The sequence below is a fragment of the Chiloscyllium plagiosum genome, unplaced genomic scaffold (genome assembly GCF_037043375.1).
Source record: "Chiloscyllium plagiosum isolate Xiang-an unplaced genomic scaffold, Cpla_swu_hap1 HiC_scaffold_53Y, whole genome shotgun sequence".
Lineage (NCBI taxonomy): Eukaryota > Metazoa > Chordata > Chondrichthyes > Orectolobiformes > Hemiscylliidae > Chiloscyllium > Chiloscyllium plagiosum.
Window position 1 is genome coordinate 11096097 of NW_028270192.1, and position 26114 is coordinate 11122210.

Genomic DNA, 26114 nt, shown 5'->3' on the forward strand with positions numbered 1-26114 from the left:
CAAAGCGGCCTTTGTGTGGAGCTGCAGAAAATGGGGAGATGCCAAACGAGTATTTTGCATCAGTATTTACTGTAGAAAAGGATATAGAAGATATAGATTGTAGGGAAATAGATGGTGACACCTTGCAAAATGTGCATATTACAGAGAAGGAAGTGCTGGATGTCTTGAAACGCATAAAGATGCAGGGAATCCTGAGGGACAGGATGTGCATGTATTTCAAAAGGCAAGGACTTATTCGGGATAGTCAACGTGACTTGGTGCGTGGGAAATCATGCCTCACAAACCTGACTGAGCTTTTTTGAAGAAATAATAAAGAGGATTGATGAGGACAGAGCGGTGCCGGTGATCTATATGGACTTCAGTAAGACATTCAGCAAAGCTCCCCAGAGGAGACTGGTCAGCAAGGTTAGATCTTAAATACAGGGTGAACCAACCATTTGGATACAGAACTGGCTCAAAGGCAGAAGACAGAACGTGATGGTGGAAGATTGTTTTTCAGACTGGAGGCCTGTGACCAGTGGAGTGCCACAAGGATTGGTGCTGGGACCGATACTTTTTGTCAGTTATATAAATGATTTGGAACCGAGCTTAAGAGTTACAGTTAGTAAGCTTGCAGATGACACCAAAATTGGAGGTGCAGTGGACAGCGAAGAAGGTTACCTCAGATTACAACAGGATCTTTACCAGTTCGACCAATGGGCTGAGAAGTGGCAGATGGAGTTGAATTCAAATAAATGCAAGGTGCTGCATTTTGGGAAAGCAAATCTTAGCAGGATTTAGGCAGTTAATGGGAAGGTCCTAGGGAGTGTTGCTGAACAAAGAGACCTTGGAGCGCAGGTTCATCTTAATTCCCTTTTGGATTTCGTGGGGACTCATAGAGTCATCGAGATGTACAGTACGGAAATAGTCCCTTGGGTCCAACTCATCCATTCCGATCATATATCCCAACCCAGTCTATTCCCATCTGCCAGCACACGGCCCATATCCCTCCAACCCTTCCTATTCATATACCTATCCAAATGTCTTTTAAATGTTGCAATTGTACTAGCCGTCACCACTTCCTCTGGCAGCTCACTCCATACATATACCACCCTCTGAGTGAAAATGTTGCCTCTTAGGTCTCTTTTAAATCTTTCCCCTCCCGCCCTAAATCTATGCCCTTTCGTTCTGGACTCCCCCATCCCAGGGAAAATACATTGTCTATTTATCCTATCCAAGCCCCTCATGATTTTATAAACCTCTATAAGGTCACCCTTCAGTCTCTGATGCTCCAGGGAAAATAGCCCTAGCCGTTTCAACCTCTCCCGATGGGTGAAATCCTTCAATCCTGGCAATATCCTTGTAAATGTTTTCTGAACACTTCCAAAATTCACAACATCTTTTCTGATAGGAAGGAGACCAGAATGCGCGCAATATTCCAAAAGTGGCCTAATCAATGTCCCGTACAGCTGCACCATGATCTCCCAACTCCTGTACTCAGTACTCTGACCAATAAAGGAAAGCATACAAAACGTCTTCTTCACTATCCTATCTGCCTGCGACTCCGCTTTCAAGGAGCTATGAACCTGCACTTCAAGGTCTTTTAGTTCAGTAAAACTCCCTAGGACCTTACCATAAGTCCTGCTAAAATTTGCTTTCCCGAAGTGCAGCACCTCACATTTATCTAAATTAAACTCCATCTGTCACTTCTCAGCTCATTGTCCCATCTGAAAAAGATCCCATTATAATCTGGAGTAACCTTCGCTGTCCACTTCATCTCCAATTTTGGTGTCATCTGTAAACGGACCAACTATACTTCTTATTCTCACATCCAAATCATTTACATAAATGATGAAATGTAATGGACCTAGCAACGATCTTTTTGGCATTCCAATGGTCACAGACCTCCAGTCTGAAAAACAACCCTCCACTCCCACCCTCTGTCTTCTACCTTTGAGTCAGTTCTGTATCCAAATGGTGAGTAGCCACAGTATTCCATGAAATCTAACCTTGCTGATCTTTGAGGGGCCCTATACTCTCCCTAGTTACCCTGTTGTCCTTAACGTATTTGTCAAAGCCCTTTGGATTTTCCTTAACTCAGTTTGCCAAAGCCATCTCCTGTCCCCTTTTTTACCCGCCTGATTTCTCACTTAAGTACACACTAACTGCCTTTATACTCTTCTAAGTATTCACTCGATCTATCCTGTCTATAGCTGACATGTGTTTCCTTTTTTTTATTGACAACCTCTACTTCTGCTCTATTCCATGGAGGAAATGTTTTCTCTGCACCTGCTCTTATCAAAACCTTTCATAATTTTTGACCCCTCAGCCTGTTTTTCTTTTCAAGAAAGAAGTGAACGGCACAACTCCTCCAAAAAATATACACACCTATGAATTTGTGTTTCACTCTTTTAAATCTCTCTTCATCCTCTCCACTGCTTGTGTGTCCATTCTATACGTGGCAGCAGGAACTGCAGGCAATACTTTTAATTATAGTCGAAACCATTTTTAATAGGTATTTAGCAAGATATCCCTACTTTCAAATCTCTCAATTTATACATAAAGCTTAGATCTTTGTTTGTGTTTTGATGGTCTTCGTTTTCCTTTTGCAATTTTTTTAGTGACTGATGTAATTGTGTGAGATCTCTTTATCTGTCTCTCCCACTTAGACGTGCAAATTCGAATAAGTGACCTGCTACACTATTCCTACCAAGATACATCACGTTACATTAATCTGTATCGAACTTCGTTTGCCAATTATTTCACCACACTGTAAATTTATTAATGACATTCTGTAAATTTTTGCCGACCTCAGATCTGACTTGTTTACCACATTCCCAGCAATTTGATGTCATTGAATTGCTAAATACTTTTATTTTGTAATAATTAGAGACAGTATTTAATTTGCAGTTATACTTTATTGTGCTTTGGGGATTTTTTTTGGTTAAGTACTCAGTGAAGTGCAGTAATTCACATGATAACTGTAACAACTAAATGTAAAATGACCGGTTGATAAACGTTATTACAAATACAGAAATAATTTATAGGTTCTATTAACAGCAAGCTCTAGAAATTGAAAAGGCACCCATCCGCGATTTCAAACTAACTGATATTAAAACAATGATATCATTCATGTAAAATGCAGCATGATTTATGAAGGACTCCCTCCCGGTTTCTACATCTTCACGGCCACATTCAGTAATATAAAAAGAGGCTTAATAAGCTGCTTGTTTTCCCTGGAGCATCTGAGGGCGAGGAGTATAACATTTTGAGTGGCGTAGATATAGTGGATAGACAGGATTTCTTTCCTGGATTGAGGGAGTCCAGAACTAAAGGGTGTAGGTTTAGGGTGAGAGAGGAAAAAAAATGAAAAGGCCTTAATGGACAACTTTTTAGTGCAGAGGATGTTGCATGTATGGAATGAGCTGCCAGAGGAAGTGGTGAAGGTTGGTACAACCTTCATATATTATATATCGTATCATATCACTTTTCTCCCTCCTGATTTCTCTTTTTAAAAATGTCCCTACAACTCTTATATTCTTCAAGAAATTCACTTGATCTCATTTGTCTATATCTAATATACAACTCATTTTTATTCTTAACCAGAACATTAGCATCTTTATTTCTCCATTGTTTCCTCGTGTTTCCAGCCTTACCTTCACTCTAACAGGAACGCAATGCCGCTGAAGTTTCGTTATCTCACTTATGAAAGCCTCGCACTTGTTCGCTCTCCCTTTACCTGCAAACAGTTTACTCTAATTAACTCTTGGTAGTTTTTGTTTCATACTATCAAAGTTTCCCCTAATCCACTGAGAAACGTCAACTTTTACACAAGACCTATCCTTTCCATAAGTATTTTAGAACTAATTGAATTATAGTCACTGGCCCCAAACTGCTCCGCTACAAACACTTCAATCACATGCCCTGCTTTATATCATAAGACAAGATGCTCAGGTCTTGTCTGGGCTGCTGTACCTTCAGAGTATTTTCTACTTGCTTTTTTGATGAAATCAAACTCATTCCATTCGCTGTTTTGTAGTAGCCAAACATTTGTGACCAGAGGTTTGCTTTTTCAGGATGTAAGTTGTCTTTTCATCGACATCCTCGGAGTTCAATGTTTGGTGTACTTGTTGTTACAACCTCTGCCTCGGTCCAATAGGCACAATTAAAGAAGAGACATGAATAACAATTTAAGGTCATTTATTGCGATGTTGGAAGAACAAGATAGAACTTCAAATTTTTACAGATGTTGCAGGGAAGGACATCAAATGGAAAGTAGCAGAAGTTCCAGTAACGACCTCCTTGTGTCAGATATATCTCAGTCTCGTGAAGGTGTGACGTGCTTCTTTATTTTGTGATGAACTCAGAAGAACATATAGCAGTAAAAGTGTAAATCCAAAGGTGAGCAGAAGGAGAGGATCATCGGTGTATGTGTGCTCAAATCAGGGAATGTACCATGACATGTCGACAGAAGAACAAATAAATACCAACTTCATAAAGAGTGCTGCAGACAACAAGTACAAAGGAATTCTGTTAAACTGAAATAAAACAGTCTGTTGTCTCACATGGAATATTGCATCCAGTTTCAGGTGCTACGTTTTTGAAAAACAATGCAAAGTCATGAGAGAGGGTGCATGACTGATTCGCAACAGTGTTCCTGGGATGATCCATCTCATCGACTTTGAGAAATTAGGACTGTTCTCTGCTGAACAGGAATTTTTAATTTGATTGAACCCTTAAATCCCTGATACATTTTGGTAGATTCGCTTCGAGAGAAACTGTTCCCGCTGAAGAAGAATTCAGAGCATTCAGGCACTTTCTAAATATAATTGGCAATCGAAATATCACAAAACAAGATAAAATGAAACTTACATGAATGCGGCGAACGCTTTAGATAATTTCTACTCCTGTAAAATGTGCAGCGGACTCAGGATTAATTATGACATTCAAGGTGCATTCGCTTTTTGCCTGGCTTGATGCTTTGAAACAGCAGTTGTGATAGATCTGTGGATAAGCACATCGACCTGGACCCAATATGCCGACCACTGCAGCGGACAGCTGGAACTGACAACCGGAAGCGGCAGATTCAAACCACTATAAATGCCGGAGGAAACATCACAGAAGCGCTTCACAGGAGGCTCCCAAGCACTGAGGATGTCACCTAGACAGGGGACGAAACGTCTGCAACACAAATTCCCAGCTCGGCGAACAGAACCACAACATATGCGACTAATGTTCGAACGTTTTAGGGAGAGCCTCTGTGTGTGCCGATTTTCTTCAAATGAGCAATTCATTTCAAATTTGAGAAGGCATACGTGTGAAAATGTCTGTATTTAAGTTAATCATTTGTCCCTTGCAGAGGTATAAATTTCATGTTTAACGATGAAATGATAAATTAAAATATATGGGAAAGCTTCGTTTTGTGAATTTCTTATCAGGTCTCGAGTAGTCACAGATCGTTGGATGTTCTAGATATCAGATTTGGCAGAGACAAATCTAAATTGATGGATTATTTGAAAAGTCTACAATTGTTTTCATAAGGGATTCATACTACATGTATAGCTTCCCGAACTAAAAAAACTATGATCAGTAGAGACGTCTTCAGAGTCTCTAGACCAGATCGGATCCAGACTCTGCAAACAGTTTCAATGATTGGTACTGAATTCCAACTGTACATCTGATTTCTGCCTTGCCTGATCGAAATCGAGCTGTGATTTATAATTTTTGAGGGTTTCTGTTCAGTAATATTCCTGTATAAAACATATCACAGCCTCACTTAATGTGATTTGAGAGGTGTGGTGTGTCAAATAGATCCTAGAATTTATGCTCCATGAGTCATATGTGTGAGAAAAACTTCAGTTGAGAGAATCCAGCCTTGGTTTGTTCATGTGTTGTGCCTGCATATGTGACTGAACGTTGACATTTTTGGCTGATGAACGTTTAGTTGGACATTTGGGGTGTCGAGTTATGCATTACTAACCCAGGCTGTCCTGACTTGGGAGTACTTTTAGTTTTAGTTTTTAAACAGATTCAACTTTCTAATTCCATTACCTGCCTCTTATACGTTTCTGTGGAGCAATGTTCCTGATTTTTATTATCACATGACCCATGGATGTGACGATTTGTGCTTAAGAGGAAACGGTGTCTCATCATTCTGCCTCTGGAGAATTCTATAAGACAGACAGTGCGAAAGATGCATTTATATTAGTGGTCCACTTGGTGGCGCAGCATTAACCTTACGACTGGATGAAACACAACTGGACAGATCAAGTGAAAAGTGTTTGCTGGGAAGGGAATGGAACGTGTATCCTTGGGAAAATATATTTTTACTTATTGGACTTGAAGAAAGAATCAAGCAAACTCAAAGTTAGTGCATTTCATTCAAGATTTATTAACCATTTCAGAAGCATTTTTACCGAAAAGCTTATGTTAAAGTTAATAGAAGTGAATATATTGACTGGATGCTACATTGAGACGAGATTGCATGCACTGTGACCCGTGAATTTTATGTACATCTGTAACATTCGCCAGAAAGAGAATACAAGGGCTCAACATATAAGGGAGGCAACCATTCTGAATAAGGAACAAGTAAAATAAAACAAGTTGAATTGGGAAGCTATAAATTTTTCCAACTATAATAATCTCAAAGATATCAAAGTGAAAGCGAAAGGCCATCAATATTTATTACAGTTACACACTGACAAACTTAAGTGAACTCACTGTTCGAGTCAGCAACAGGACAGATTGTAGATTGGGAATTCAGAAGCCTTGATAAATAGATGAGGAAAATCTACGGTGTCCACAACTCATTCACTTAACCTGGAAAAGAGAGATAAAGTCATGATGCAGATGTTTGTGATCAGATGCATTCAGGTTCTCAGTTGTATTCAGTGGCACACTTTGATATTTCACAAGACATCTTTGGCTCCTTGCTGTGTGAAATATTTGATTACTCTCACCTTCACCAGAGTGACGGCAGCACTGTAGAAAATACTCAGGAAGAACAGGGTGATGAATGTGGAAGCAGTTGTCCAGATGTTGCCATTATCATCCTCATAGTCTTCAATCCAAGTGCGATCTATTGAATCTATGAATATAAAGCCGAGAGAACGTATTCAGATTGTTTATTGACCCTGACTGATCTATCTGCACCTAAGTATTGTAATTAGAGACCGTTACATCTTCTTCAGGCAGTCAGGTGTTTCTCAGGTTTGACTCTATCTGCATGTAGTAATGCATTACTGACTCTCAGCAAGAAATTACTAATACTAACTGTACATTTTTCCTTACTGTCCGTGCCAGAAAACTTTGAATTACTTTGCCATTTAATCTATTATTGAAGAATATTATCATTTGAGGAATACTTACTGAGAACAAATATTTTAATTTTATCGTTATACTTTAAATATGGGCTGTGACCGCAGTTTAGTTCAAAATTTTGTCCATCACTGGATAAAGGTTCAAATATGGTTCTCATCTTCATGATATATTGGTGACCACTTGCTTGGCAAATCATGAATATAAATTTCATCCACAGTAAAAACATTGCTTCATATTTTTGTTTGTAGGATCTGCATATTTAGGATTAAGTTTTTGTCCATGTCTCTCTTAATATATTTTTTCTACTGTTTGATGTGTATATCTTTCCTTGTGTTTGTGGGCGTGTCTCTTACTTTGCACTTGCCCATTTTGGAGTGTGTGCATGAATAAACATACTCATATTCTTCACTGCTGATGTGCTCACGTGTATTTTGTATGTAAATCTTGTTCCCTTCACAATGTGTAAGCATCATCATGCTAAAATGGCACTTCGTTGACGCCTATGTTAATCTTTTAATGTCCTTGTGCATGTTTAGTTTTCGTTAGTGCCATGCTACCAATAGACAGTAGGATCTGTCTATTTCAGGTCCTACCTACATTAGGTTATTTTCCTTTTTGTGCTCAATAAATGTGAGCATGCAACGTCATGTTTGGTGGATGTTTATCTTTGCGTGATGATCTCTGTTTGTGTGGCAATCTATCCTAAACCACTGTCTGATGTGCTTGTTTGTGTTATTATGTTTGGATGTTTGCTGACGCTTGTGCCATTCTCCTTGTTTAATAAACGCCCCATTACTTGCGCGTCTGCATGTGAGACTCTGAATTTATGTGTGTGTGTGACCATGTATAAGTGCTGATCAAAGTGGTTTCAAAAAAATTAAGCTGCCTCTGCAATCATATGTTTGCGATTATGAAAATTAAAAAATAATAATATTAATGTCTAACCCTGTGCTCATATGTGTCTGTGTGAGTTTACATGTGGGTGGATATTTTTCAGATGTTGTATCTGTGTGCGTACGAATGTATGTCTGTCAGCATTATGCTGCATGAATAGAAATGCAGTCATGTCCATTTGTGTATTAATTTGCGTCTATGCTTTTCGTAATTATGTGTGGATATCCTTGTTCACTTGTGCACGTGCTATTCTTTCTGTGTATGTGCGTTTTTGTGGGAGCTTAGATGAGTGTTCAAGTACCATTTGCATGTGTGCCTCTGTGTATGTAAGAGTGTGTGACAGTTCATCTGTGTGCGCGTTTATGTGTGTGCATAAGCATGTGTCTTTAGGTGAGAGCCTGTGTATGTGTTTTTATGTGTGTATTTGTGAGCATTTCTCTGTAACTGTTTCAGCTCTTATACTAGACTGTAATTTGTATTATTGTTCCAGTTTTTATGGATTGGCAACATTTATATCTGACCCTGATGTTGTCAGGAACATTTCTGATCGTCGTGGAGAGATAGAACATAGAACAATACAGCGCAGAACAGGCCCTTCGGCCCTCGATGTGAGCAACTCTTGTGTTACAGCGAAAGAATTTCTGTCTCTGAGACCAGAGACCTGATCTCAAATCCCCACTACTCCAGATATGCAGAATTGCATTTCTGAACATGCTGATTACAAAATATCTACAAATGTTCTGTACGTGAAGCAAAATTATGTCAGATGTTCGAATACCAGAATTTATCCCCATGTGCTCCAGAAAACTGAGACAAAACTATGGACGACAAACTGGGATAATGTAAATACCAGTTTTGGATTAAGGGGAGTCAATGTTAACAAACTATTAATAGGGTCAATCGAATTCGGCAGACAAAATGGTATTATTTTATATGGAAACATGGAATCTTCGGACAGTAAATAAGAAGCTGGCTGTTACTGTCAGCAACTGGGTTACATTACAGAGGACTTCTGTCTTGAAAACTCTGCAGAGTGAGTATGGCTACAGACCATTAATAATTCCCCTCTCCCCCTACCTCGGCTCAACAACAATAACCTTCCTTTCGGGTCTCTTTGGTGTGGAAATAAAGATGCATTCTGTCAACCACTGCACTGGTACAAGATCCCTCGTTCCACAGAAACAAGGATTATATTCAACTTACTCTGCACTGTTTGCGATTGGCATTTTCCAATCAAAACTAATTCCAAATGTCTCTTAAGATTGCGTTCGCAATTGTTGCATTGTGGCAGTTTAAAGCCGACATGCATTTTGTGAGAATGTGCAATCGGGGAATCAGGAAAACAAAGTTCAAAGTTCGTGGTCTTTACTTGGGAGAAATTGGGCATTTTCAGATTTCGTTTTAATGGAATTTAAGATGGTTAAGGTACTTTGCAGAATCTGGCATTGAGTGAGCTTTACTCTGCCTCCGATCCTAAGTTTACCTGAGCAGGGGACATTAACTGCACAAGACACGAGTCCTAGACCTGTTAATAATCCAACTTAACTTTACAGGTGGAATATAAGTAAAAGTGGGAAACACAATTAATTAAACGGTTGTATATTTAAATCACAATTTGAGGAAAAAGCTTTATTACTTTTGTTGAATTATTAAAAGCAACTTTGAGTTTTTTATTGACATGAATTAATAGTGTCCATCAGTGCAAGTGAAATGTTCACAAAACTCGGTTTACCGCTGGATTTATCGACTGTTCTGTTGATGATCTTCAATGGAATCGCTTCATGTCCCACCACACAGGAGTAAGAAGCACCGCTGGCCCACTCCTCTGCTGTAATGGATAACAGGCTGTACATGAAGAAGGAGGTGTTCTCGCTCTCCGCCATCACCTCGGTGTTCTTGTAGTTACTGGGATTCACTGGCTTGTCATTGTTTGTCCACTTGATGAAGATCTCTCGGGGGTAGAAGCCTCTCACTAAACAGGTGAGGGAGAGAAACCTCTGAGCGGAAACGTCTTCTGTTGGTGGCAGTAGGATAGACACTGATGGCTCCAGTAGCTTTTCTCCTGAAGAATATTTGAAACAAATATAAATTAACTATAAAAATCCAGAATCAATATTGCAATTTCACTACATATTAAAATATGCCAGTTTTGTTTTTAAATTTGGGCTTTATACACTCTCATTTTCTAAACCAGCAGAATGATATCCATTCTGTTCATTAAGAGTAAAGAGTTTAATTCGAAAGTCGACACCATGTTTCTAAGACATCCTGTCCATTTGTCATTGCTGATGTTAAAAACACAAACCAGGTTTCTTCCCACTTCATTTGACTTATGATCATAAAAGATCAACCTTTGGTCCATTCTGTTCTCGATCAAATATTTAGCTATCCTGCTATCAGACACATCTTTCATGCTCCCAACGTTATTTGGAGCCAATCTAAGCATGCCATGTATGTAACTGGATCTAGATTACACATGGAATACTTTGTTCTTTCATCTCACCGCTCACCATTTCCCTTGCGGATGGAGTCTCTCAGAGGAGTCGGTAGATACGGATGGTTCACCACACATTCAAAACTAACGTGACTCAGCCAGGTTTGAGTAGAAATGCTCAATTTGCTGATCACGCTGTCGGGATCTTCTCCAGGCTGGTTAGCAATCTCTGATTTCAGAGTCTTCTTTTCTTGTATCCAGGTGACATTGACTCCAGAAGGAAGATTGGACACAACACAGGTTAATGTCACCGTCGCCTCCAGTAAGACCTGTTCTACTGGCGGTGGTAGGATTTTAACTGTGTAATCGTGGCACTCATTACCTCCTATGAAACAAAAATCAAATCAATGAAAAATGCCTCTTTAGAATCAAAACACCGAGCCTTCAGGCTACTCCCACATGAAGTGAAGAAACCACCTTTGACATGGCAGTTTCCAACTATTGCTAAAATGATGGTTCCTGTTGTTGAGATATTTTGATTTGTGAAAACATTTGTTATTATCTATAACATGCCCCGTGTAATCATTCATAAAGAACACTGGATTTGTAACAAGTGAAACCTTTGAAAAAGTAAAATCAAAGATACCATGGCGTAACACACGGAATTACCTTCCTTCCAGACTTCTTCTCTCACTTACGACCATCCATTGATACTTGTGACAAGAGTATTCTGAACATAACGACTTCATTTCTATGTTCATGAAACTTACTTGCAAATGCTGCTGGGCATTCTGGATGCCACATTATATCCCCAATTTTGGGCAAACTGTAAACAATCATAATTATTGTCTTTGTTCTCATGCATTTGCAGAGGATATAAGGTGTTACGGGGCAGTGATCAGTCACAGAAATTCTATTCAATATGTTTAACGTTATTGAAAATAATTGACATTATTGGTGTGAGATCATTCTCTAAAACATACCATGAGATATTATTACTCCTATCAAATTTGGAGTTGATCTAAAAACAAAACAGTGAATTTCTTAGTAGAACAAAGACTAAACAAATACGAGTGTCTTAAATTATTCTACCAACTTGATGGAAATTTGCACGAGTATTATTCAGACTTCCACTGCTTACTGCATGAACATTTCCATCCTCACCCTGGGCTCTATCAGCCTGACTCAAATTCCTAGATCGTTCATCCCTACTGTCGCCTTACCACTAAAATGTATTCTCCTGCCACATCCACTAATTGCAGAGAGTATCTTAAAGAGGCTTAATTAGGTCATGTTTATCCAGATTAATCAAATGTGATACAAACTTGGTCTGCGATCTGGTCCCATGAATGAAGTTGAAGAGCTCAGTACCAGATAAAATCTATGACGTACAATGCCCAAGGACAACAGGTCATTCCTGTGCTGGAAATGAAGCACTGAACACATTTTTATCTACTTTGAAAAAAGGGTCGCTGCACATTTCAATCATGTCATTTTGAGACCACAAGATATTAAGATAAAGGTGCAGAATGAGGCAGTTCGGCCAATCGAGTCTGCCCTGCCATTCGATCATGGCTGGTATGTTCTTCTACCCCATTCTCCAGCCTTCTCCATGTACTAACCGATCTATCGCCACCTTAAATACAGTCACTGACTTGGCCTCCATAACCCTCTGCAGCAATGAATTCCACACATGCACCACCCTCTAGCTGAAGAAATTCTTCCCCATCTCATGCCAAATGGTGCACCCTATGACTCCGAGGATATGCCATCATGTCCTACTCTAGCCTACTGGCCAAAACATTTACTCCACTTTCACCCAATCTCGGCCTCTCAGCATGTTCTATGTTTCAAAGAAATACTTCTCTGACCCTGCTGCCCGGCCCCCACAAGACACGGACCCCTCCCCCATCCCCAACCCCTTTATCCTTAAGCAAGTCACCAGGTATGGATTCGGCACTCTGCCGCTCCAAATGTGGTCTGCCAACAAACTACTTTAAAAAAAGACGGTTAATCCAGCTCACTGTCTATATGTCTTGAATATAGAGGGAAACATGCTTTTCTGATTTGACATAATGTTGAATTATGAGCAACGCCAATGTAACACTCAAACTGAAATACATGACACGTTTGTGAATGGGATGCTGTACACCTTAGTGCTGTTCACTAAATTTGATAAATGTGTGTATCTGATTAACATCGGAGTTCAAAATGATTTCTAGTTCTCTCGTATGTATGTCTTACCCTGGGGTGTGGTGATGTTTTGACTTTGAGTGTTCTCTCCATGAGTGACCTGGCAGGTATACACTGCGCTGTTGAACCATTCACCATAAGGGACTGTCAGCCGACTCATCACCGAGAAGTTCCCATCCGCCTCACACACAGGAGATGTGAAGACAACAGAATCCACGGATTGGCCATTTTTCAACCATGTCACGGAGATTTCCTTCGGATGGAAATCCATGATTGAACACACGATGGTTGCAAACCTGCTGCTTGCGATTTCTTCACTGGGACTCACGGTGAGAAGAAGAGTTGGCTGGAGAAGTGGACCTTTATGGAAAACATTGCATAAATTATCTGACAAATCTGATAACAAATATATTCACTTCTATTATAACAAAGTTTTTTATGGCTAATTGATACTAACCTTGATATTACAAGTATCATAATTATGCAGAGTGTTATAGAAGCTGAGATCAACACATTACAATTAGCAGGACGATGTGATAATGACAATGTAATGCTAAAACTACAGGTCACAGCAAGAAAGTCAAGAAGGCACAGAAATGATAGGCCAGTTAAATCAGAGGGTGAGGTAGTAAGGTCGGATGGTATTCATTTCAATGAAAGGAGTATGATAAACAAGGCAGATGAGGAAACGGCATAAAGGAGGAAGTGTTGATATCATGGAGACATGTTGAGAGAGGGGCAGGCGTGGCAGTTCAATATTCCAAATATAATGCCTTCAAGCGAGACAGGGAAAGATGTAGAAGGGCGGTAAAGATTGTTGATGTTCACCAGTGTGAGGGAATATGTGGGTATCGAAAACATGGTGAAGTGTTGTGATTTTTTTTTCAGGAATTAGGATAGATGATGCGATGTGCTGCCTTGCTGGATGAAAAATAGTTATATTTCCAGGGCAAATAAAATGTATGCCAGGTAAAGGATGAAATAGTGGGTCGCTGGCAATAATTTATAATTCCTGGCCACAGGGGATATGGCAAAACTGCCAGTGTGGTATTGTTATGCAGGACGAATGAAGGGAAAAACAATGAAACCACAGGCTCAGCTCAAGCTAGATTCAGTAGTAGGGAAGACATTGTAACTATGGAGAGGGGAATTAACCTTCATCTGGAAGAGTAATCAACAATTCTCAGCACGAATTTATTGTGAGGAAGTCATGTCTGACCAATTTGATGGTAGTTTTCGCAGAAATAAGTCGATGTCCAGATAATCGTAAAGATCAGAGCCAGGTGAGATCAAGTCAATTTGACGAATTGAATCCTGAGGTAGCTGAGTGGCGGAGTGCAGAGGATAATGGCCGTAGGATGTTTGTGTGGCTGGAAGTATATGTCTAGCGGTGTTCTGCAGGATTCAGTGTTGATTTATTGTTGTCTCTATTATGTAAAAGTGATTTAGAATATACTGCAGGAGATTTGGCTAGTAAGTTCACAGATGAAGCGAAAATTGCCGTGTTGGCAGGTAGTGACCATGATAGCTTTAGATTGCAGCAAGATACAGAAGGGTTGGCCACTTGTGCTGAGAAATTGCAAATTGAAATCATTATGGATAACTGTAAGGTGATGCACTTGGTCAGAAGAAACTAAGAGGTATTATGTTTTGAATGGTGGAACCCTGAAAAAGATTGCATGCCCATCGATCCCTTATAGTAATGTGGCAGGGGGATAAAAAGGCTAAGGATGTGTGAAGGATATTTGCTTTTATGAGCCAAGACATTTACATTAGGTGTTGGGAGATGATACTGGAAATTAATGAAATACTGGTTAAGCCAGACATGAAGCATCATGCGTAGTATAGGACTCCATGTTATGGAAGGAATGTGATTAGACAGAAGGCAGCATTGTTGAGATATTCCAGGATTTTTCCTGGGCTGGAGGTTTTTAATTATGAAATGTGATTCACCAAACTGTGATTTTCCTTGGAGCAGAGAAGATTGAGAGAGAAGATGATTGTGATGTCTGGAATTATGGTAGACATACACAGAGTAAACAGAACAAAACCTTTTCCCTTAATGGATGGAGCAATGTCTCAAGGGCATAGGGTTAAGGTAAGGACAGGAGGATATCGGGGAAAACAAAATCACACAGAGGGTGTGAATCTGTAGCTCAGTGCCAGTGAGCCCCGCATAATATGTGAGAAATAAGATGCATATAAGAAATGCCAAGTCACACAAAGCAATGGATCAATTGCGGACATATTGAACTGGAATAGTTAGGGAACTGTTATTGATTGGCTTGGACTGGATGGGCCGAATGACCTTTTCCTGTGCTGTATATCTCTATGGCTATGTCAAATGTATTATAACTAATGCCCTATTCATGTTAACCACAGGTGTACTGTTCACCTCAGTTCCCACAAGACTTACATGGCATTCCAGTGCTCTGCTTTGACCCGCTGTGTTGAACCTCACAGGAGATTTTGCTGCAATCCGCTTCTGACTCAGGCAGGGTTAACTGGCTGCTCAGGGTGTAAGTTCCCTTCTTGTTTCTCACGGATGGATAAGTCTTCAATGCAGTCGTGATTGGCTGCCCACCTTTCTTCCAGGTCACCTTGGTAGCGTCAGGGGAATAGTCCATGGCCAAACAACCAAAGATCACTGAACCGTCGGCGTTGTGTTGCTGACAGGAGGAGACAAGTCCATAAAGTGTGGGGGTAGATACAGTTTCTAGGATAGAATGAACAATTGATCAAGTTACTTGCGGTTAATTCGACCTTATTGGTGACCCAAATGTTTCCTCAGCTGTAAATGTATGCCAGTGTGTTCCTGCTAAAATCTTCAGCATACCTTGAGTTTATTTTTGTTTCCAATCAGTCGTTCATCATGATCTATTGGTTCCCTCTTCAGAAACATGCCCTCGACCTTGACCATTACTATATAACTTAAAATAAGAACGCCCTGATCCCACGAAAAGTAACTGTTAGAAAATCTCCCCAACTAACACTTTCATTGGATTGCAGGTGACGAGCATAGTCGTTTCACAAAATGCAAACCAAGAAAACGTGGAAGTTGGAATTGGAAATAAAACCGAAGTTGCTGGAGAAACCCAACAACTGGCAGCATCAGTGGAGAGAAACCAGAGTGAACGTTTCGAGTCCAGTATCCCTTCCTCGCTTATCAATATCAGTCAGAATCTCCTCTCTATGAAGAAGGCAGTTGCAGGGCACTGGGGCTGAGAGAATGTCTGTCACAGCTGATATCATGCCAATTATCTGGAAGCTCAATGATCGACTTGACAATTATCTGATTTCTGGAGGCCTCTGAAACTTAGAGGACCATTAATGTTCAGAGACTTTGGAGTGTGACAGCTAGCTGAACTGAGCATTTATGTGAATATGATTCGAGAGATGAACAAGTACTCTTTTACTTCAATAACTATTAAACTTACAAGCAGTTCATGGTAAAACTCTAATCTCTCAGACTAACCACCGCTCTGACTCTCTCTCTCAACCTCAATTTCCACTCACATTGACAACCCCTACACTGTTACACGCTCATTCACCCTCGGAACACATGACCTTCATCGCAAGAGATAACACACATTAAAGGCAATCCATATTCTGGACGAGAATGTAATCTCGATTCCTTTCACTCAATTCCACTCCTGCTACACTGCACCTGGTCCTTGGTGAATCTAGTCCTGACATCAGACTTTTCACAACCCCTGACAGGATGCCACTCCCCCAGATATGACCTCAGACCTTCACCACTGACCTCTCATTTTACCCAAGTCAACCTGTGCATATTGCATCCTAGCTCTGTTCCCATCTGCCCTTCGCCACACTCCGACCTTTACATTTTGACATCATATCCGCTTGTCACATCAGTACAGCCCAGCACTCTGCTAAGCCGATCAACTAAACTTCCCGACACCCTGCCCACCTCTCAACTAACCAGCCCGGCAGCCTGCCCACCTCTCAACTAACCAGACTGACGTCTTGCCAATGTCAGAAATAACCAGTCTGACACCCTGTTTACCACTCAACTAACCAACATGACTCCCTGCCCACCTCCAACTAACCAGCCCCGCACCCTCCTCAGCTCTCAACTAACCAGCCCTGCAGCCTGCTGGCCACTCAATTAACCATCTTGGCACCAGGGAGACACCCTGCATTGCTGCTCAAACGACCCCTCACCTACCAAGTACAATGTGACCAAGTTATTTCCTTGTGACCATTATGATTTGCTTTGATGCCACCCTGCCAGACTAGGTGCATGCAAGCTTACCCAGCAGCCACCCAACACCTCACGGCCTATCAGCTCAAAATCTACCACATCACCAACCTACCTCCTCACGAGATCACCAGCTTCCAACTTTCAGCCTACTCCACCATAAAGTCAGAGATTTAGAGAGTCATACAACACAGAAACAGGCCGTTCGGCCCAGCTCGTCCATGACAACCACGGTTCCCAAATTAAACAAATTCTATTAGCTGGCATTTGGCCCATATCTATCCAGATCTATTCAGTTCCTGTACCTGTCCAAATGTCTTGGAAATTTTGTAACTGGATCTGCATTTGCCACTTCCTCCGACAGTTCATTCCAATGTCAGGTACAGTTGCAACACAAACTCCCAACCTTTATACTCAATGCTCTGTGCAATGAGAACACATTTTGCAAACACATTGTTCAACACGCCAGCTACTTGAGACACCACTTTTAACAATATATGTATCTGATCTCTCAGGTCCCTATATTCGACAAAGCTACCCATTGCCATATCATTAACTCTGTACGAATCTATGTATCTGAATCCCCAGGTGCTTCTGTTCGATATCACGACCCAATGCACTATCATTCACTTTAAGTTGTTTCCTGATTTCTGTTCCCAAAATGCAATGAGTCATATTCAGTTGAAACTGAACTCTATCTGCCCCTCCTCTGCCCATTTGCCCAGCTGATCATGATCTCGTTGTACTTTTAGATAACTTTTATTGTCAATTATAGACCTAATTTTGCTGTTATGTGAAAACTTAACAACTATGCCCCATTCAATTTTTTCACAATTTTCAACCACTATTGTACACGGTTCAACTTTTTTTTCCCCACATACATATTGTTTCCTTCAACGCTTGAAAAACCTATCATCTTCTTGAAATCATTTGATGTTTTGACCTCAAACCCTTTCTGTGACAGAGAAATCCAAAGGTTCATTCTTTAGTTGAACAATACACAAAAGGGTTCAATCTTGTCGCGTGTGGGTAAGATTGTTGACTGTTCCTCCAAACATTACTACACTTTGACTTGCAATTCTTTCATTGCCCCTTTACTCTTTCTGTATCACAGCCATGGAACTCACTTCCTGACAGACCTGTGAAAATGTTAATACCACACAAATGTCAGAAAGTCAAGGAGGTCAAAGTCGACTGATCTCTCAAGGAGATGTAAAATGCCTAACATTTCCACGCCTATCTACATATGCAAATAACTACTAGAAAAAATCAAGATTATTCTGGCGCTTGCGTGCCCACACAAAGATGACGTGCTTAATAGTTTCATTTTGTGTCGTTTGATTGTATTTCCAGTGAACTACTTCTTAATAATTTAATGGGCAAGGAACTTTCCTCATTTTTAGCACGGCAAGCATACATTATACTTCCCTGGAATAAAGAAAAATAATGTTAAATTAAAGGGATCTGACGATTGGAATGATTGAGTTGGAAATTGTCAGGAACTTAAAACTTATTTTCACGAGCAATTAATTACAGCCTCATGGTGTCACATTGCATACTCACACAAATATCTTTCAGAAATGGTGTCTCTCTTTGTTATGTGCAGTTGAATCATTAAATCTGGGATAGTTATTGCTTGTTAATCAGATGTGTTAAAGAGTTTTACTCAAAGGTTAGCTCGCAGATGTACCATGTTTTAAGTGGGGCTGAGTGCTTTATTCCTGATCATATATTCCTATTATTGTGTCATTCATTCAGCTAGCAAAGGTGCTGGACACTTTTCAATACAATATATCAACAAATTAATTGTTAAAAACATTCTTTAAAAATTCGTGTTGATTATTTGGAACAGGAACATTGATATTCTCTCTTTGAGTGGTCAGAATAACTCCCACCCAAGTACACTCCAAAGATGCGAAGGTCAGGTGAATTGGCCATGCTAAATTGCACGTGGTATTCAGGGATATCTAATTTAGATGTATTTGTTAGCGTTAAATGTACGGTCTATATGGTAGGGAAATGGGTCTGGGTGGGTTACTCTTCAAAGGGTAGGTATGGACTTGTTGGGGCAAATGGCCTGTTTCCACACTATAGAGATTCCATAATTCTATACAGCAGCCATTGCCCTCTGGAACAGGTTGTTACTTCATCATACAGTTTCTTCTGAAATTATGGCTCTACATGAGATCACTCACTTTCAACGATGACCTGGTATTAAATATTTCTGACAATTCACAATTTGGTAAAATATATTTTCTCTCTGAACAACTTGTTTCATATAAAGTACATTTTATATGAAACAACAAACTTTGAATGCTTGAAATCCGAAATAAAAACAGAATTCTCTGAAGAAATGCGGCAGGTCTGGCAGCTCCTTTGCAGAGAAAGGAAGCTTATCATTTCAAATGCAGTGATCCTTCTTCAGCAAATTGTTTTCATATTCTCCCGCACGAGAAATTATACCTATTGATTTAGACAGTGATTAAGTTTACCTGACCTTCTGTTGGAAAAGCATTATAAGAAGGTGTACTGGATGATCTGAGATATCCGTTGAAGACTGGTTGAAAAGCTAACAACAAAGTGTTGAATTCAACCAAAATCCCACCGGACTGAACAGTCAAATTCACTCACAGTAATGGTTTGATACAAACGAAAACTGCTCCAACTTAATGTCATCAAATATGCTTTGGGAATAATTAATTGTGGGTTAGTTATAAATGGTATTGATAGAACAGCAAGTCAAGATCCCGGATTTCTTTGAGGAATTACACTATTAACCCAGCTAACAATTCCCAAAAGCCAGGGAACAAATATTGAGTTGAAAAAGGCTGAAAACCGCCAAACCTCTGTCTAATACCTGAGGCCCAAGTCTGGACAGCGATTAAATCGATTTCACAGGCCTCTGTGAGTGGACTTCCAATAGAACTCAAAGAACTCAATGTTTTTCCCCCCAATTAACCGGATAAGACATGGTATTACATTCCTCTCCAACACATTGTACATGTACACAATTCACATGTCTCAGAGTCAGAGACACTACCACTACATTATACCAGATCTGAACATAATCTCCGACAACACAGACCACCGGTTTGAGAGTGCACAAATTTGTTAATAATTAACCAAGGATTTCAGCAACCAGGGATTGTTACAAAATGCTTACACGATGAAAGTAGCATTTCAACAATTATCCAAGAATGCTTTGATAGCAATTCAGAGTTGTTCAAGCTCAATGGGAACTGTAGAGGAATAAAACTAGGATTTGCACTGCCATAAATTTACTGTCACTGGATTTCAACTGAGAACTCCCTTCCTCTTAACCCTGTGTGTGTTGCTGCACCAGATGGTCTGCTTCGGTTGAAAGAGATTAGAATCTTTTGAAGTGTAACTTCACCTTTGCCAGTAACATTACATGCTGACAATAAGTTCTTAATAATTTGATTCTACATTGTGCCACTAAATGTGTCACTGACAAGAGAGGCACAAAGAAAATATGCAGCATATTTCCCTCTGTCTCACTGAATGATATATCCTTCATTGCTAACACCTTACAATTTGACTTTTGATACTGAAGTGTTTATTCTGATTGTAACAATTCAGTCAGGTCTCTCAATTCTGTGGTGCCTAATTTCTGGCAGACAAAAGTGGTTTTGAAGCGCCGCATGTAATTCAAATGTCTGAGATTCAGGTGTCCAAACGGGTCGATTTACAACTGGTCAGGAACAGCTGACAACTCGGTCGAGTAACACGGGAACACACTGTACAACAGTTTTGATCTGAGCAGATATATCTGCTCAATTCGTCACATCAAATGTATTCACTGTAATTTAACTTTCATAATAGGGACGAGCCAGAGAGAAAGCATCAATGCTTCTCAGAACGTTTTCACAGTGAAGTAAGATTACCTACTGATTTAATAAACTTAATCGATTGTAAATAAGAAAATTATTGAGGTGTACCATTTCACCAATTGAAGCACAGTCCCGGCGGAAATAGAATATTCTCCAAATTATTTCTGCATATTCTTAAAATATTTCTTGAACTCTGGAAATTTTGCACGCACTACTCAAAACCAATACTGCATTCCATTCTGTAAATGCATGTCTGTTGGATACATTAGGGCAAGTATTTACTCTCAGATGTGCTTGGCAATGGCAAGTTATTTCCTTGATACCTCTTTCTAAAAAGTGATTTTTTTAAAAAGCAAATGTATGAATTGAAAACAGTTTCTGTCTGCATTCCCCGCTTTAACTGATGTCGAAATAAATGATCATCAACACTTAACTAATGTGAGCAATCTCATTCAGATTGCTACATTCCAAAAATCGCGCCAGTATATTAATTGAAATGAATCTTACTCTATTCTCAGTGTCTAAATAAACAATGTGCTCTACTGCCCTCCAGTTCCTGTCTTCTCTAAATTTGTGAATTCTGCAACTGTCGGAAAGCATGGACAGACACATTAAGGGGGCGGCACGGTGGCTCAGTGGTTCTCACAGTGCCAGAGGATCCTGGTTCAACTCCCGCCTCGGGCATCTGTCTGCATGGAGTTTGCACATTCTCCCCGTGTCTGGGTGGCATTCCTGTGGATGCTCTGGTTTCCTCCCACAGTCCAAAGATGTACAGGTCAGGCGATGTGTATAAGCTGAATTGTCCATTGTGTTAGGGGTAAATGTCGGGGAACGTGTCTGGGTGGTTGCTCAACGTAGATTTGGACTTGTTGGGCCGAAGTGAATCTTTAAAATCTCCGATTTTGCATCATTTATTCCCATGGTGAGTTGATGATGGATTATTTTAGTTGATTCGATATCTAGACTTGGTGACATAATCGACTATAGCAGCTGTTTCCTAATGAATGACTCTTCAGTTGATATGTTGTTGCAAAATGTATCTACTTACTTAAAACACACGGATTGGGAACATCTAAAGCATGGCATGGATTAAATCACTCAGTTAATATTACATTTTTTAATCCTGTAAATCTAATTTAATCAGATGTATAAGAATTAATTATTTCAAATTAAACTGAAAAACTGATCAATTCAGTGAAATCAATTTGTTCTGCATCGAAATATTTGGAGCAGAATTTCTTAATCGTCTTTTCCAACGATCTCTTCCAGCCAGGAAACTTGTGTGTCGGGTACAGCGGAATTGAAAGGTAATTCTTGATTAATGATATCACAGTAATGGCATTTTTGCTCAATCGCAAGAAAAATTAGAACATAATATTTTTGAAATTCTATTTATATTTCTTGTGACTTGGAAACTGTTTCAAGACAGACTTTGTGATTTAAGTAGAAAATTGAGTTCTGAGTTTCGAATTTAAGGTTTGGATTAGACCAGTCCCAATTGTTACTTTCAAATAAAACTCGCACCCTAACGGATCTGGTTTCCCTTCATTTCCAAATTCTTTGCGATTTGCCTTTCACTTAATATTAGGTTTAATGAAAGTTCAACTGCAAAGCTGATTGCATTGAATGAGGAAACTGGAGCAGTTCACTATCAACAACCATGCAAACATTTCTAAAGCAATGTAGAAATCAAAAACAGCTTCAACAATATATTAGCTTAATTTTACCTCAGCACATTCTCTCATCAACTGAACAACGATTACCAAATCACAACACTGAGGATCAATGATGTGTTTGCAGCAAAACTGTCTCTTTGCAAACATTTTCAACAGAACCAAGAACATAATCTCACAACAAATATCCCAAATTGGAAACCATCAAAACTGCTCACCATCACACAAGCGAATAATTAAATCAAATAGAAATAAAAAGTCATAACAGTTGCCTTGGTTCTGAGATAACTTATTGAACAAAGCTTAAAGCTTTAACATTTTCGGCAACAAGTCAATTTGTTATCAACCTATATAGTATTTCTGATCATGTCAATCTTGTGCAGTGCACAGTAGAGCAGCTGAAGGCATCTATTGATTAATCGCCTTAAGGTCAAAATAAAATTAGTTCAATGGACAAACATTATAATTGAATGTTATGATAAGTTAGTCTCAATCATGAAATCTGATGAATTCGGTAGCTTAAGATTTTAGTCCCAAATTTTATTTTGAATGAGGCTACTCAAAACAGACTTTAACTCGTTTAAAATGAGAACTGAGATTGTGTATATATAAAAAGCTCTAAAAAGTCGTCGTTTTTTTTTTCATTTCTCACACTTCCGTGTTTCTGCCTTAAGTTGGTCTTCAGACAGTTACAAACGGATGTAGTGTTTTCAATCAATCAGAAAAAATATTGCCTCGCGTTTAACAAATGCAGAAACGATTCAGTACAAACAAAGAACTTCACAGATATTCGTAATTGAGAGTCATCCAGAGAGACAATCTCTTTTGCTGAGAGAAAACACCGATTACTGAAAGCATGAAAGCGCAGTTCAATTCCACAAGATGGAACAACTCAATTCAACAGAATCAAATAAAGCAAAGTCAGAACCCAATCAACTTTTCAACAGAAGCAAATAAAACACATTCAGCATCCAGTCAAAAGAATGAAATGCAGCACCGCTAGAAGATTCCATGACAGTATCCAACGTGCTTGTCATCAACTAAATAAACAACTCAAATGACAAAATGCAATCATGGTAAGAGCATTATGCACCCAGGGAATATATTCAATAAATTAACATATTTTCATCCTGTTTAGTGATATTTCCAACACCTTTAAGTTCTTACCATTTGTTGTCGATAATAAAACTCACAGATAGTGGGTGGCATTAAACTTTGCTTATACCTGACTGATTGAGAGACTTTAGGTGTTTCAAGTAGGTCAGCCACACAGAATGCCCATCTGATTTTAAAAAATATATACACTGAGTATCTGAATCCGCCACCACTACTTCAGTCATTTTCTGAGACTGAATGTAAGTCTATTGTCAGTTTTAACAAAAATCAAACTGAACCAAACCAAGCTCAGCACAGGATCTAAGTTTCATTTAATTCAGGAATTATTCACATGAATGGAACGTTAGCAAAAAATAAAGTCACTGAGAAAGTTCACATTCTTACCTGAAGTCACCGTCACCATGGTCCCTTGGCCCCAGTAACCAAGATAATCACAGCGTTACATTCTCTGGACTGGGTCACATAATAACTGACTTTGCATAAAAACAAACAAAAACCTGCATTATTCTAAATATTCAGAACCACTGTCAAAATGAAGTCGCGATAAATCTTCATCTCATTATAATTGTACAGTGGATACTGATCATTCTTATTAAATTACTATAATGTTTTATACTTCACAGAGTAACACAGAGCTGATTCTCAAAACCACCAACTGCTACAATAATAATCACCACTTTTGCGTATTAAATTTACAATTTAAACAATGATAATTGCACAATAGCCCAGAGAACTAATACTGAAATGCGAGTTTAGGTAGTCTGTACAGGTAAACATTGACTCGTTTCAAACAATGGGTGCTGGACGAGTTTTTGTATTGATTATAATTGCAGTGTCACCCCAGTATGTCACTGTGAGACACATTGTGTCAAATACTACAGCGGGCTGCAAACTGAAAAATGTAGATACTTAATTTCATCAACTCCTGGAAAGAAGTGATTCAGACTCCTCTAAAAATGATTTCGTGGAGTATTTTAGCTTTTCCTATTCACTGTATTTTAAAAGGTCGGAATATTTTTACAAGTTTAGCGTGCATTTAATGTGGCCATCAACATGAGGAAAATAGAATATTTTTATACATTTGTCCAAACGAGTCACTCCTGGATGGGATTTAAATTAAGTCTCACATTATTTTCCCTGTCCTTCAATGGTAATTATCGCCAGCTTGAAATGGACCCTTGTCAGTGGTTTTTGTATGAGCATGTCACTGTGCACATCACTGTGACCCACTGTAGTATCACAGCGATTTACACCTGTACATTTTCTGTAATACACTCTGGGTCTCAATTTTCATATGAAATAGACATTTAGTGCTGATAGTGTTTAGAATTAACGGCATGGTTTACAGACCACGCTTAGCAGACATTTCCCGAACTGTCAGATACATTAAAACTAACATTATGTCCAATCATTTAATTGGTGGAAGAGTAAGCAGTACATACGACATGCCAAAAACATTGTCCCATGATATCACCCAGTTTGTAAATTTCAATGGTATGTTTCCTCTATGATAGGGTTGTAAAAGGCAGCCCGAGGTGGGCTTCAGATCACAGTTGGTTGAACTGAATTTAAAACGGGTACTGACCTTCAGTTTACGATGAAATTTGCAAAATGTCCCCTTGAGCTGTTTTTTGAACGGGTCCAGCCCTGGTTCCTCTCGCTGTGGTATCTTGCACAGTAATAGATGGCGGTGTCTTCGATCTTCAGGCTCTTCATCTCCAACGCGAAGATGTTGTTTGAAGTGTCTTTGGACGCAGTAAATCGATTCTTAATCGCTGGGGCATAGTTACTGCTGGATGAACTTTTGTATTCAAGCAGCCACTCCAGCCCCTGTCCGGGAACCTGTCGGACCCAGCTCATCCAATCATTGCCAAGATCGAAACCGCTGGTTTTACAGGTCAGTCTCAGGGTGGCTCCGGGATGGCCACTTTGTGCCTCTGGTTGAGTTAAAACAATCTCCGACTGGACACCTTTAAAAATGAAAAAAAAAGAACCCATGAGAATTAATGCTGATACAATGATGCCTGAATCTTTTACATTTCTGAGGCAGACTAACATTGAGACAGTAACAAAGAGAGACATGAACAAAAAACACTCACATGATAAGAACGTCAGTAACAAACTGAGAAAAATTGTTGACTTAATCATTCTGATAACTTGTGGAAAACGGTTCTGTCAAGAGCTTTCTAAACAAACCAGATCCAGGAGTGTTGAACTAAAGCACAGTGACCCGGATTTATATGGTCATCGGAAGGGGCAGGTTTACAGGTTCCGCCTGTTGGTTTCCTGCTGGAGGCTGAGACTGGATCCTCGTATCACCTTGCACAGCCCTTACAGATAGGTTCATATTTACACGAGATTATTCTTAAACATGGAAATATACACACCTTAGGATATTGTTTTGCTGATTAGCCTGCTGGGAAGTGTTTTTC

The 26114-nt window shown here is 39.5% G+C and overlaps 1 pseudogene across 1 annotated transcript; it reads right to left on the reverse strand.

The window, feature by feature from the left end:
• Nucleotides 1–6350: 6350 nt before the first annotated feature.
• Nucleotides 6351–25899, reverse strand: LOC122552137 (Ig heavy chain C region, membrane-bound form-like; annotated as a pseudogene). Its single transcript, XR_015755800.1, has 9 exons — nucleotides 25782–25899; nucleotides 25344–25652; nucleotides 24067–24135; nucleotides 15237–15536; nucleotides 12872–13180; nucleotides 10704–11012; nucleotides 9926–10255; nucleotides 6939–7066; nucleotides 6351–6798 (listed from the first exon to the last, which is right to left on the reverse strand). The product of XR_015755800.1 is annotated as an Ig heavy chain C region, membrane-bound form-like (transcript).
• Between the last annotated feature and the right edge of the window lie 215 nt (nucleotides 25900–26114).